This window comes from Photinus pyralis, unplaced genomic scaffold (genome assembly GCF_008802855.1).
Source record: "Photinus pyralis isolate 1611_PpyrPB1 unplaced genomic scaffold, Ppyr1.3 Ppyr1.4_LG5, whole genome shotgun sequence".
In the NCBI taxonomy this organism is placed as follows: domain Eukaryota; kingdom Metazoa; phylum Arthropoda; class Insecta; order Coleoptera; family Lampyridae; genus Photinus; species Photinus pyralis.
The window spans coordinates 44,691,490-44,707,042 of record NW_022170596.1 but is presented as its reverse complement, the minus strand read 5'-3'; the positions used below and the strand labels follow the sequence as shown (position 1 = coordinate 44,707,042).

The following is a 15,553-nucleotide window of genomic DNA, read 5'->3' as shown; positions in this document are numbered from 1 at the left end:
GCCTTTCCCTTGGTGCATCTAAAACTGTTAGATATATTAAATTGCACTAGCGCCATCTTATCTTCTATGTATATAGATTTCATTATTTCAAAAATTACTCCAGGTAGCAACAAGAATTTCTCACAGTATGAAACCAATTGTATGAACGGTATATTATGTGATCAAAAATGAGCTGCTGTCGAGTCACCTTTGGAATTTGTTTACGTGGGAAATCGTACTTAACTTCCATTTTCGATCGCCCTTTATAACTTTACAAGAAATGAAGAAACACACACAGAAACAAAGCATAGGTATCTGAAACGCTCATGTCAGTATGTAGTGACGTATCAGTGAATACTGACGCTGCTGGACGAGATAAAGGAAAATTGAGCGAGTCAACACAAAGATAGAGAACAATTATTACTGCGGAGTGAGTTTTTGACTGCACTATTATACATGTTAAGTTTATCATGTATTTTTTAATAAGCCGAAAACTATGGCATAAGGCAACAAACAGAATTTTGAAATTCTGGGTTGGGATAGTGAGGAGGCTAATATTCGGGAAGGTCTTACGTTTTTTCGTAACCGGCCTTGCTTCCTCTTGCTACCCATATCGCACCCGCGCCTGCGTCTGTTACTATATTACTCTTATAATTCCATGTTTCACATTCCAGGACTGTATGGCCTTCCCAATCTGTCTCCCCGCAGTCCTGACACTCTTCGCTTGGTCTTCTCTTTAATCTGTGCGGGTACACTCTGTTTACCCCATTCTCGACTAGGAACTGCTGTACCAGATGATATCCAAATTTCCCATATTTTTCTCCACCCTCTTTGATCCCAGTATTCTATTCCAAGACTGTTTCTCTTCCTACTCTTCCTACCATTTATTTAATGTTTCGGCCCGGCTCTCCTCTACTAACAATCTCAGCGCGATTGTCCGCGCTATCACGAAAAGGTCTTAGGTGGCCACTGTTCCATAGGCAGAGGTACAGTCACTGACTGTGGCCATAATGCTCCATGTCGGCCATGTTTTTTTCCAATTTATCATTGAGCTGATTGGTTTAATCCGAGGTTTAATCGAATTCGGAGATTATGCTGTGGTTACAATTGTCACAATTGTGTCCAGCATGATAAATTTATCACCTTAGTTTCCAGGTTAATTTCCACCAATCCGATGTATTTGGTCAAAACATGGCGGATCTCTCAACTAATCATAAAAAATAACACCACCGTATGATCACGCTGTCCCCTATAGCACCTGCTATGGGCTATGGGCACTTTTTCGGAATCTGTTATCAGAATTTCGATAACAGATTAGATGTAGAAGCTACAGGCTACTACTTGTTTATTTCTTATGCACGCCATATTGGATTTTCGGAATAAGATACAGGATTCAAAATTTGAATGCATCGCCATCATAGCCATGTTGATACAGCAAATATCTAGTTACCCGTGGATGTTTTATGGAGTAATGAATGTCATTTAATTTTGAAATTTTTCTTGCAAATTTGTATAAAAGTATAGTGTGACACGTCATTATTTTTCTTTTTTTGTTCTCTATCTCATTCCGTAAAAATTCAGTATGGCGCCCATAAGTAATAAAGAGAGTACCATGTATCTTCTATATCTAACGTGTTATGGAAATGCTGATAAGTGATAACAGATTCAGATTTTCCGAAAAAAGTGCCCATAGAATGGGAACCGTCCATTTCCGACAGTTAAAGCCAGGGAAAATAAAAACGAAATTTGACATTTTCAGTTTTTCGGTGATATCTCGGTTATTTTCAAAGATTTTTCAAAAATTTTAATTGTATTTTTTTAGTCACTTAAAGGGGCAACTTTGTCCCCATTCAACTTACACCGAGACCATAAGCTACGAGAATCCGCTCGCTAAGAGGTCTTTGAAAGTGTTTTAGAATCTAGAAAATTGGTTAGGCGACATTCACGTCTAATTTTAAGAGTAATGCTCTTCTAGAGATTTCTTCAAGAGTCTTTACTAGCATGAAGAATCTGTAAGGTTATTCCAGAAGCTTCACAAGTTTTATAGAGCTCTCCAACTTGGGTACGAGCCTTAGAAACTTTTACTAGTCTCAAGTTCCCAAATGTTTTTTTCTCAAGAATTCACTTCCACATCTTTTTGGGGACTTTTTCCTGAGCTGTTAATAAACTGAACAAAGATTGTTTACTTTCCAGCAGCTTTAAAAGCTTTTGAAAATCTCTAAGTCTTAAACAGTGGCGGACTGGCAAATTGAACTGGCCCGGGCAACCGAACAGCACCGGCCACATAACGGGGGGTTGGATCCGAAATTTTTCTCCAAAGTAACCCCCTAAAATAGCATTTTAAAGCATTTACACTTGTTCCAAAATCGATTACAAATGTAGTTTTTTGGGGGGACACCCGACACCGTACGACCGATGACCGCACCGGCGCCGGCCCAAAGTACAGCGGCCCACCGGGCACTTGCCCGGTTGCCCGCCGGCCCAGTCCGCCACTGGTCTTAAAGAGTCTTCAAAAATCTATATGATTCTCCATTGGGTCTCGAAAAGTCTCGCAAGGTACTCCAAAGACTTCCTAGATGCTTTCAGAACCTTTAATTCGTTTTGGAGGCTTTGAGAGGCCATAACTTATTTATTTATTTAAAAAAAAGCTATTCGAGATACCTAATTAAATAAAATGCGACGCGAGTAATTTGGGGTGGGCCTGCGCCACGTCGCCTTGTATAAATAATCTAGGTTTTGGATCGAGTTAATAGAAACCTTGTATTACAGTATCATGAAGGAGTGAATGATCTTTACCCCCATCTTCATCCCGTAAAAGTTCTTCCAACACTAAAAATATAATTTTGTATTGCTGTCTGTTTGTCCGTGTGCACGATAACTTTGATTAGAAACGTCCGATCGCTTTGAAAATTTGTGCACATGTCCTTAAAGATATAAGAAAGGTCGCTAGTGGTTTTCACTCACATAGACTATCGGATCAAAAAGTTAGATCTCGAGGATCGTTTAGTATGTAGCTGTATCGAATTTTTATAAATGTATGCCTAATGTACTGATAAATTGATCCCGTCAGGCTTCTGACTCAGACTAACCCTTCCCCCCACCGATTATGCGTACAGATCTGCTGGAATGTAGCTGAGGTCATCAATCCAAGTTCCAAGTTGATCCACACGAACTGTATTGATACTTCAGTTGCCATCGATATAAAGTAAAAGCTTCATTCCTTATCTTTATCGATTTTGGGTGTTTTATCGTTTTTGTAACATGAAGTACAGTCTTGATCCCGATTTTAGTTGTTCCTGACTAAAATTGATCCATTAGATTTTCGCTTATGTCGCACAGGAAACAGTTGAACATCAGGTAACTAGCTACATTTAGCAATAAATGTCGGTTGCCGCAAATTACAAGCAATAACGAAATACCTACTGTAATATTTAGTTTTCTCTATCGAGTAAGTACGTTTTGCTGCTTCCCCAACAAAATTGGTAAATTTTGCGAGAATATAATTGCCCAAACCACAGATTATCCTACAATCTGTGCCCAAACAGTTTGTTGATGTCCAATGAAATAGTTACAAAGAAGAGTTGTGATCATCGATCAAATTCGAAAGTAGCACGTACCTGACCTGACTTGAACCTCAAACAAATAAATTTTACTCCGTGTCCATCGATGCAATGCCTTGATCCACCCTTCAAGTGAAATTGGATTTTGAACGCTAGAAAATTTATTATAAAAACTACCTCCTACCATGTGTGAATCTAGCTTCCTATTTCTTTGCTGCTGGTTTGGGTGACCAAGGAAAGCTTATAATGTTTTCTTAGATGTTTGGCATTGTCCAAACCAGTTATGTAGTTTTAAACAAACAAATAAATAACATCTGAATGGCTCAGTTGACCCACAGTATTCATTAAAATTAATGTAAGAATTTATGTGTAATAAATGAAATGCAAAACAAAATTTACATGCTTAAACGACATCACTTTGCAATCCCCACCCATGTCTCTTACAATTAAAATCTACAAGTTTACAAAATATTCGTTTAATGGCGTCTACGCCGAAATATGTAAGAAACAAGAGTGGCCATTAAGTGTGATTAGAGTCTGTGATACTATAATTTTCTAATCAAGCACTGAGACAAAACTGTTTCATTTGACCTTTGCCTGTAAAAATTTTGATCTAAATTACTAATGCTGTCCTGTTTGTTACAGCGAGCCATCCAGCAACAACAATTGTCGCAAGGTAAGTAATTTTATTATACTTTATCCACTTTGATACCGAACTGTTTAAAATTGGCGCTAGTTTGTGCGAGACGATTTACAGATTTCTGCGTTGCGTAGTACGCAAATGCCAACCATTGTTGATAGATGTCGCAACGTTCTACTTATTTAACTTTGAATAATCAATACTTAATTATGGATAACAACGTCATATTTTCGGCGCTAAATATTTGATTCGATTGTAAAAACCGCTGGCGGGTTTCTCAACACAAACTTAAAGCTGATGTGGCTGTATTTGGCCAAATCTATTTCATTATGCCAGGGAACAAAGTTGACGATGTTTACTTTAAAATGTGCTCATTTCCTTGTAAACAACGATCTAGGTGCTCCCCTTTAATTAATTTACAAACTTAATTTCTATGGTCACGCAACAACTACTTTCTACACAGTAGGATTTGGGAAGATTTATAAAAATCAATAGCAGTTGAATAGATGATGCTTTTAGGATAAATTATTAACCAAGACAATTGAAATCGACACACTATCGCGACAGCAGCTAACTTTCCTACTTCTATACTATAACAGAACTTCTTTTAGCTTGTAACTGGACCTAGGTACGAGATCTAAGTTGAATTAGGAATTATAAAATAAATTGGTATATCTCTATATGCACAGGCACAGATTACATGTAGTGTAAATGTAATCTATACGCTATAAAATTGTTTAATCTGGATAATTAATTGTACTCAGACTTAAAACGAACGCCTAACCGTGTTAATGATTTTAGACATTCTGTCCGTCCGTCCGTTTGCGTACATGATAACTCGCGAACGGTTTCGAATTTTTCAATTCTATTGTCAGTATTTTGTTTATCATCGCCCAAGGAAGAACTGATTAAATTTTTTGTGGCCCAGGAGCTCGTTTGCTAGATTTGTTATAAGTTTACCAACACGGTTACAAATAAGTACCAAATACTGCTCTAACTGCTGTCTTATCAAAATGCTCGGGCTGGATCGCGTGGTTATAAAGTGTGTTGGCTAAAAGTCGGAAATATGTGGACTTCGCGAGTAATACCATTGTAATATGTAGTCTCTGTAAGAAAGGTGCTCTCAAAAGCCGTGTACTGGTATATTCGTGAATCCTATATCCAGTAGACCGTTTCCTCTACATTTATCGACAGATGACAGTTTTCAAAGTGGATCAGTTTAAATTCGTTCAAGTTAATCTGCAACATTAACAACATTAATGTTGATCGACGAAACTGATGAAACCGATTGACCGATGAGAATGTTATCGGTATTTGACTAATTTATCTTGAAAACGAATCTTTATAGGGGCACTTCCAACTTCGAAACTAAGATTTACGAGATTTCCAATTATCTAATATTTTCTCCGCCGAATCCCAAGCGGTTTTGTTTAGTGACAAATTAATTGGGTGTTATTATAGACTCGCTGATTAGTTTTAGTTGTACAGAAATGTCAGATATTTACGGGTAACTAAATTTTGTTTGGACGAGGCCACGAACGTAATTGATTATTTCAATGTCGTATTGATTTTCTATTCTTATACCAAACTCCTTGCTTGGGTAGTGGATTTTTCCTATTATAAACAAAGGTCTAAATTACTACTTAATGTTCCTGTTTTGATTATGGTATGTCGGTCAGCAACACGAAAACTCCTGGCGTGTACAGGGTCGGATTTACAGCTTGCGGTGGGGATGGGGCCCCTATCTCTACCTTAAAACAAAACCAAAGGTTTAGTAAACGTTACTTCACATTCGAACAATACGTTAACATTATGTTTACAGAGGTTGTACTAATTTTGTTGGAATTAACAAATTTTGATAAGTTATTCCGAGAAATCCTAAGGGATTAATATATCATCAGGTTATGGGCCCAGCGTGATTTGTGAAGTTCGTGTTCTTCGTAAGAATCACGTTCAGGTTCCTCTTTTTTGAAAATGGAAAAGGTAACGCTTTCGAAGTTCGAGGAATTCTAAGGGATTAATAAATATATCATCAAATTTATACTTTATATACAAATCATCAATTGTGTTTATTGACTATGTACAAAACTTTGTACTACAACAAATAATTATTGCCGAATACCTGGATCTTGAGAAATGTAAGCTTTGAATCAGGATTGTATTGTTGTATGGAAATTAGTGGAGGTCATTTTAAGCCATATATTGGTTAGTTTTTGGGCTTTTATTAATTTTTAAACTTTAAAGCGCGATTTGTCTTCTACTTCTAGAGATACAAAGCCGTTTGGGGCAAATTTATGCAAAATTATATGGTGATTAATTTTCCCTTCCAAAAAGTCTTGTCTACAAATAGCGAATTATGACCAAAAAACTGAAAAATGTCATTTTCGAGAATAAGTTGGCATCCATTTATTTTCAAAGATATCAACAAATAATTTTAACAAAAGTTTGGTACATTTTTCTCAACTTTCTGACGGTGCTAAAAAAGTTGTTATGGCCCATAAAATATTATATTTTTCAATCAAGTCGGATATTGCACCCATAACATCAACGGCTTTTATTCGTTTTTAGTTCATTCGAGATCCCTTCTTTTATAGCACATTAGCAACATCATACATCGCACACTGGCAACATTGCCCAACATCAATGCTTTCATCAGCATAAAAAGGCGAACTTACCGAATTGTAGATACTTTCTTATTGGTGTAAGAATTGATCAAATACGATTGTACATAAAAATACCTAATATAAATATTTTAAAGGTAAATATTTGCCTCAAACACATCAAGGATCTCGCGCCCCCCTTAACAACGCCTTGCGCCCCCCAGTTTGAGAAACACTGCTTTAGACTCTTGAAAGTTTTAAGACTATTTAGTTGTTTTAAAGTCTTCGTCATTCGACTGATTTCTATTTAAAATTTTTGATTTTTTTCGGTCTGTTAATCGCGAAACTTTAGTGAACGACTGTATTCAAAGACGTCCCTACAAGCACTTGCAAATCGCGTTCCCGCGCCGTACAATATACTGCACATCTTTCTTTTTAGTGCATCTTTCTTAATTAAATGAAAATGTTCAATTATTTATTACTTATTTGTGTTTTTACGGTTTTGAAATACAACTTTTAGGAGAATGATCCAAAAATCCTGACATTTTTTGCAATAGATAGCCTGCGATAATCGGTTTGTGTTAAATTTTCCATACGCATGACTAGCGATGCCAAGGAGAAGTTACATCGTCTTTCATACAGTATTGTATTTAACCGCTGTTTGATTAACCAAACTTTTGATTATCCGAACCACTACCGGTCCCAATTAGTTCGGATATTCTTTTTGATACACTGTGGCCTTCAAAATTTACGAAATTAGAAAAAGGCATCCCTTGAAACCATCACCGGCGCCATCATAGCCATGTTACTTCAGCAAGATCTAGTTACCCGTGGATGTTCTTGTTGAGAAATGGATGTAAAATAATTTTGAAATTACTCATATAACTGCATGTTTAATTATAGAGTTAATATTAATACATTGAATTAAAATAAAGAAAAGATAAAGAACGGAGTGGTCACCCATCCAAATAGTAACCGGGAGCGTTTCTTAAATTTAGACAATAAATGAATGATTAAGTAATAAGTATTAGTAATAAACGCTTTTTGGTTTGAGAATTGTTTTAAACAATGGTTTGAGCTAGGAAACTGTTCTGTCAAAAATTTGGTGGCATAACAATTTGCTCCTCCCCCTCGATATTTTTTGGATTTTTGTAAAAACATTTATAATGTCAGGTTTGTATGGGGATGTACCTGGAAGAAAAAAAAATGGGAATCTTGAGCCCCCCACAGTTAAATTTTAGGCAAAATGACTCTCAATTTTTTTTTAGTTCTCAGTTGTAAGACAAAGATAAAAGCTAAATCGTTGGCTATATTTACATTTTTGTGGTTTCAAGACATACCATAATTCTTAATACGACTTTGTTTACGAAAACCTATTAGGTAGCTCGTCTATGTCGTAATTTTATCTTTATCGCCCTTTTTTTATTGAGGTTAAAATTGCGACGTCAAACCATAAACATCCAAGTTCCGTGGCAGGCGGAAACAATATTCGCCTTGCCTATGGTCAGGGATTGGATTTAAAATTAATTAACGGCCCTCTTGATATATATTGTGTTCGTGATGAGATCGCTATTGGGTTTCGGGTTACCTCTGTATATCATTTGGAGTTCCCATTTAAGTTTTCTACTAAATAAATGGCTCTCTAAAGGAATTACTTTTTTAGTACCTAGCAAAATTGATGAACAATACGCAGAGAGTCAGTGTCTAACGCCGTACTTAGTCGATTATCTTTAGAAAACTAATGCAAATAATTTGCTGGAAAACTGTACCAGAGATATATCTCCTTCATTTAAGAGGTAAGGGTTATTGTATAGCAAACCATATTTTCAGGACGTCTGTTACAATACGTAACAACCATTGGAAAGTGCGGTGTGGTGTGGTGAATACTTACATCTTGGAAATTTGCTCATACGTTTATGCGCACAAATCAATGTTCAAAACCGCTGATCATTTCTATAATACTAGAAATAAAAAATTAATACAAGCAACGTCCCACAAGACATCACTTTTTGAGAAGAACTTTTGCTACAACGCAACTAAAATTTTTAACTCGCTATCACGTTTTATTAATACGTCCTCGAAAAAAATAAACTATACCTACCTAAACAAAATTTAAAAGAATTATTGGTATCAAATTGTTTTTATAATATGGACGAATTTTATCAATTTGTAAAACCCTAGTTTAAAACGTATTTGGCTTATTGTAAATCTTTTGATGTTTACTTTAGTGCTTTCGCAAGAACCGCACTAAAATACTAATAATTATAATTATTATTATTATAAAGTGTTCACGCAGTATCATGTCTTCATTTAATTGTAGATTGTAGAATCCTCAATCCCTAAAGTAATGCTAAGTTAGTGAAAAGAAAATTATTGGGAAGGGAAACACACGTAGACATGTATTTCTCTATTTAGGTATTCATTAATTATGGTAGTTAGTGTGTATTTGCGTATGCGAACAAAGCATCTCATCCTTTATAATCTCTCGTACATTTCGCTGTTCTGCAGTAAAAAAGATCATGTGATAGTACTTTATATTATAATCTAGTGACCTTGAAGCAGATTAATTAAGATTCCAAACTATTTTTAAATAGTAATTTTCATACAAAATCGCATGTTTACCTGAATTGGAAGAGTAGCTTGTGTCTTTTTACTTTCCGACTGCAAGGCCAATTTTGCGTTTCCTGGGCGTTTAGAAACCCCCAAATCCCCATGAAAGTGATTTTTAGCTTAACGTCTGTCGGTCTGTGTGTATGTGTGTGTGGGTATGTATGACGTGGTCGTAACTCAAAAAAGAAATTGTTGGGCCAACGAAGGGATTCAAATATGATCCAAACAATAGTTAAGAGTTGTGACAAACAATGACAATAAATTAAAAAACTGAAGAGCTAAGGCTAAAACTACAATGACGAAGTCCCCAACTAAGGGTTGAAACGAATCAAAATGAAAATTTTAACTTCAGGTTTAGACGATTCGTAATAATGAATCATTCACCAACGTTTTACTTCACACGGTGAAGGATTAATTATCCTTTATGATAAATTTTGATCCGAAGAGAAGATTTATCTATACGTGGTCTCAACTGTACTTTATTTTAAAGTGGATCCACATACACAATTGTAATATGTAATATCCCTGACATTTTGCTGATCATTGTGGATTGTGATTAAGGGATGTCGGTATTATTATAAATTGTACCTTATTGATTCTGAGCACTGTACAGTGTACGTACCTATGTTACACTGTGTTCAAGATAAGGATGTCTATCACGGGATCTCCAAAACCATAGAAGATAGGACGATGGTCAAATGGAAAAAGTTGCGTCTTATTTATACAGTTATTATCATGCTGTAAAGAAAACCAGCAAATTCCGAATACTTCCGAAGATATGCCAGAAAAGCCGAAATTTGCCAATTTTGTTTTTATTTTTTCTCGTGCTATTTGAACTGATACAGAAAAACAAAAACACTTTCTCATTGCCCCTTTTTGAGCGCTACAAGACACCGTTGAAAGATTTTCAATACAACGTTTCGTTTCGGAAAAAACAACATCAACTTTATTTTTTTATAGGGCCCATCATAAAAAAAACAAAAGTTGGAAGTTGTTGGTTGGTTCACTTGCGCACAACACCCTAATCATGCGAGAATATCTATCGGATAAATTTCCTGGAAAGTAAAAAAATATGTTCGATGGGTATTCTCGCTCGTTTAGGGTGCACCGTCCTGTTGAAACCAACGGTTTCCAACGTTTGTTTTTTTTGTGTGTCGTACATCGTTGTATTAGTAATAATAATAAATGTTACCCAATACAGTATGTACTTTTTTTACAGGCCATATCAAAAATAAAGTTTATCATGACTTATCCGAAGCGAAACGTTGTATTGAAAACTTATCAACGCTATTTTGTAGAGCTCAAAAAAGTGACTGAGAAAGTGTTTTTTATTTTTTGTATTTGTTCAAATAATATCTGAAAAAAATAGAGAAAGAAATCGACAAATTTCGCTTTCTCTGGCATATCTTCGGAAGTAATTGGAATTTCCTGGTTTGGTTTAAAACATAATCTCTTGAATCTTTCATTGCGCATCTTTTCTCTAATTTCACCGTCGTCGTATCTTCTATTGTTTCGGAGGTCCTCAGGATAGACATCCTTATCTTGGACACAGTGGTATAGCGTCGAATAAAGCCTGTGCCCAGACAGAGGCGAAACAAAAGCATATTGAACCCCATACTTAACCAAAGTTTCAACCCTGACATTCCCAAAATAGCATTATGAACTAATTGCCGTGGTTTTTATTTCGCTCGGAATAAAACAAATAGGTAACGTAAATAAAATCGGATAGAGTCTCGGTAGGTAACTTGAAAAACTTATTTACAAAACAACGGTAGCTTATATCGGTAAACCAATTAATAATAAAGGATATGAAACGTAGTTAAACTAATACAAATGAATTCTCGGAGGCACACAAAAGTAATCGTAGACAATATAGCTCAAATCGGATCTCGATAAGTATATCGATAAGTAGTCGCACTAGTTTTTTTTTAATATGAGCCGGATTAAAAGTCGTGTTTCCGAATGCGAGTCCAAAAATTCCCCTACTGAAAATCGTATGCGATTCTTCGTCTCGTCTTTCGTTTCGTTTTACGCATACTGGTGGACGTCCCGTTACTGCAATGTTCTTTGCTAACTTTAGGGATCTTAAATTTTCTTTTTGTGAGCCTTTAATAGTTCTAAATTATACTCGCATTAATTTAAAATTCGGGGGTGCCAACTTTATTGACGTCTACGTGACATGGAAATTGCAAGACGATGGAATTTTTTACCAAACTTGTCTGAGACTTTTATGTGCTCAAAGGTACATTGATTAAAAATCTATTTAGATTGATTAATACGCTTCATTAATATTTGACTAATTAGTGCGGTGATTGTTTCAAATTCTAATCAATCACATGATTCGTTAAGTGATTAAAGGATACGTAGCTTTTTATCGGCGATTACAAGCTAGGTAGCTTTTTATCATTAGCGATAATATTGCGTTGAGGAATGCGTAATATATAAAGTGTTTGTGAAATTTATTGTCTTGTATTAATCGCCCTAAAATGTACTCGATCTTGAAAAAACTCGATCTAAAGCATTTTTTTCTGTTGCAACAAAACTTTTGTGTAAAAAATTGTAATAATAAAGTCAGTATTAGGTACGTGTATACCGAGGTGTATACAGTGTGTCCAAGATAAGAATGAACATGGGGAATTCCGATACCGTAAGAGTTACACAGTCGGTTAACTTACAAAAAAAGTTGCGTATTTTAGGGCTTAGTAAAATTATGAAATTTTGAAACTCCAATAAGTTCCGAAGATGTTCGAAAAAACCCGAAATCAACTATTCGTTTATATTTTTTTCTGATCCTGTTTGAAATGATATTAAAGAACAAATCACACTTTATCATAGGCTCTACAAGATGGTGGCCACAAGTTTGCACTGCGACGTTTCGTCGTAGAGAAACCATCATTAACTTCATATTTTCATTTAGACCGGAAAAAAGTACGTACTGTCTGGAGTAGCATTGTTTCTTACGAATACGCAACGATGTACGGCACAATATGATTGTTGATTATGTCATTTAAAGGAACCGTCAATGATGTATTTTAACAACGCCTACTACACCAAAATGTTAAAAATTGTTTATTATTTAAGTCAGAAAAACGACTTGTTATTAAATTTTTAACATTTTGGTGTAGTAGGTGTTGACTAAATGTCAAAATAATTCATTGATGGTTTCCTTAAATCACCTACCTAATAAATGATCATACATGATACATCATTGGATAATAAAATATGCTACTCAATACAGTGAACTTTTTCCGGTCCACAAAATAAAAATATGAAGTTGATGGTGATGATGGTTTCTCAAAGACTAAACGACGCTATGAAAATCTGCGGGCACCATTTTGTAGAGCTTAATAAGGAAGTGTGATTTGTTTTTTGATATCTTCCCAAGCAGGGGTAGAAAATAATAAAAACGAATATGGTTCATTTCGTTTTTTTTTTACTAAACCCCAAATACGCAACTTTTTTTCTAATTTAACAGACTGTATAATTACCCTCTTTGTGAGATGTAATTTGCCATTGCCGTGGCCAACCATATTTACTTTGGCCTTTGGCGAATATCCCTTGACACTGGAACAGCTGACATGAATTGCAGGTTGGAGCACAATACATCAAGATGGAATTCAACTTGACACCGGAATTGATACCACGAGGAATAAGTGTGAAACGAATAGGGAAGGGACATGGCCTTATTAAACAAAAATTGTTAATCTCTTTTGAAATTGTAAGCAATTAACAGCTTTTGAAAAGTTCCAACGCCTTCTTGGCAATTTCAATTTAGTTTTAGCGTAGGTATATCCGAAGACTCCTGGTATTGAGTGTAAATTTACTCATGTTTCTGTGGAAAATCGTTTACTTACCATCATCAATCGTAATATTTTTCGTTTTGCAGTGTGTCAGTGTGTCTGACATGTATTTTTTGTACCGAATGTTAGAAAATTTTGATTTGACGTGCAGTAAATTTCCACCCACCTTCATTGATTTGATCGATTTGGGTAGGTAAATGTGTTTCGCTACTCACTGGGATATGTAGAGATTAGAGAAGCGTTTTGGTACAACTTTACGCGGCTTTGGTGGTGGATTAGAGAATCGTTTCGTACAAATTTACACCTCTTTGGTGGTGGTTGGCGATAGATGTAAAAAAATTAAGTTCAAGTTATAGGGGTCGTTCATATTTGAATGGGTACCAGCTACCACCGTTAGCGTACTCACCATTTATATAATATAATGCATTAAAAAGTAAAAATAAAATTTCGTGAAAAACACAATTTACTTTAGCGCCATTTGAAAGGCTCATTTTTTGGTGAATGTAAAAAAGTTTCATGTCTGTGAAGTTGGCCTGGATAAAATAGCCCGGCAGCATCGCACCATGCTAGATCGTTAGTGCTTTGTTAGTGCTCGTTAGTGCCTCACAAGTTAACATAAGGGCTCAAACCGTTTTCTCAAAATAAAAATTTTTTTTGTTCGGGTCAACTTCACGTTTGCCCGGACAATGACTCCAATTTGCATCAAATTTTGTAGATCGTTAGTGGTTTGTTAGTGCTTATTAGTGCTTCATAATTCAACGTTAGGGCTCAAACCGTTTTCTCAGAATACCTTTTTTATTTGTTCGGGCTAACTTCACGTTTGCCCGGACAATGACTCCAATTTGCATCAAATTTTGTAAATCGTTAGTGCTTGGTCAGTGCTTGTTGGTGCTTCATAATTTAACGTTAGGACCCGAACAGTTTTCTCAGAATAAATTTTTTATTGATTCGAGCCAACTTCACGTTTTCCCGGACAATGACTCCAATTTGCATCAAATTTTATAAATCGTTAGTGCTTCGTTAGTGCTTTAGAATTCAATGTTAGAACCCAAACCGCTTTCTTAAAATACAGTTTCCTGTTGGGAACAAACTTCATTTTTGACGTAGCTCTTTTCACATTGGCATGCAGCGCGATTCATCTATACGTACCGTCACCGTTCCGTTACCGCACCGTCAACGAAACGTAAAATATTCTCGTTTACAAATTTTGACGGGGCGGACGGTGACGTAACTGTGTAGTCTATAGCTACTACCTATATATACCACAACTGGCTCGTCCGCCATTTTGGAGCCCACTGACAATTGACGCTTGCAAAACACGTACTTCTCATGACAGTAAGTTACCTTGGCAACATAACACAACATAACGATCAAGCAACACAGCGTAATATCTGACAGACTGTCAGTGGGCTCCAAAATGGCGGACGAGTCTGCTTTCTTAATCAAGTCCTGTAGTGCAGCCTGAATATGTCTATAGCCTTAGACTAGAAAAGAGAGAGGACAGGTAATACTTTCAATAAAACTGTGACCATTTGTCACCAAGACATGCCTGCCAGTGTCGTAACATACAAACAGCATTGTTGGGTGATAAGAATTATTCCTTTTATAGGACGAAGACGAATGTATATAAAATTAATTAAAACAGCAGTAGAATTAATTATTTTGCTAATTGTAATAGTTGAGAATTATATATTCAAAATAATTCAAATTGGCCAATAGAAAGCCTTTAGAACGACGCGGTACACTCCGTGCTCCGAGAAAGTTCCATTAAGTGATTTCAAATGATGAAAACTATTAACAACATATTTTGCTACATATCATGTAAGGCAAGTACTGAATAAAAACGCAAAACGTAAAAATTATGAAAAAGACGGTTTGCTCTAAAATTTACCAAACAAATTTTTGCCTTTGAAACGAAATCCCGGCGGTATGGCATTGGACTGCAAGACATTAGGACGCGGACATTGGACCGCAAGACAGTAGACCGCAAAGGGAATAGACCGCAAACGATAGGCCGTGGACATTAGGACGCAGACATTGAGACGCGGACAGCGGGACGCGGACATTAGGCCGCAAGCATCATGTAGATCACCATACAAAGCAGAAATTAGATTGCGGGTAGGACAATAAAAGGTATAACAAGTAAACCAATGTTATTTTACTTATTTCATCTGTGTATGCGCTACAACGTCTAGTCCTAGCCTAGGATCTGTGTCGCGCCCCATCAGTGTCTGCGTCCCAATCTCTGCGTCCTAATGTCCGCGTCCAAATGCCTGCGCCCTAATGTTCGTTTCTATGTTCGGCGGTGTTTTGCGCCCCCCCCCCCCTCTCACCTTCGTTCGACAATGGGAGTTGGTACTGATC

General features: G+C 36.1%; 1 protein-coding gene across 1 annotated transcript in view; it reads left to right on the top strand.

The window, feature by feature from the left end:
• Positions 1–15,553, top strand: part of LOC116172529 (5'-AMP-activated protein kinase subunit gamma-2) — a gene marked incomplete at its 5' end in the record, with an annotated part of 243,750 nt that overhangs the window by 95,331 nt on the left and 132,866 nt on the right.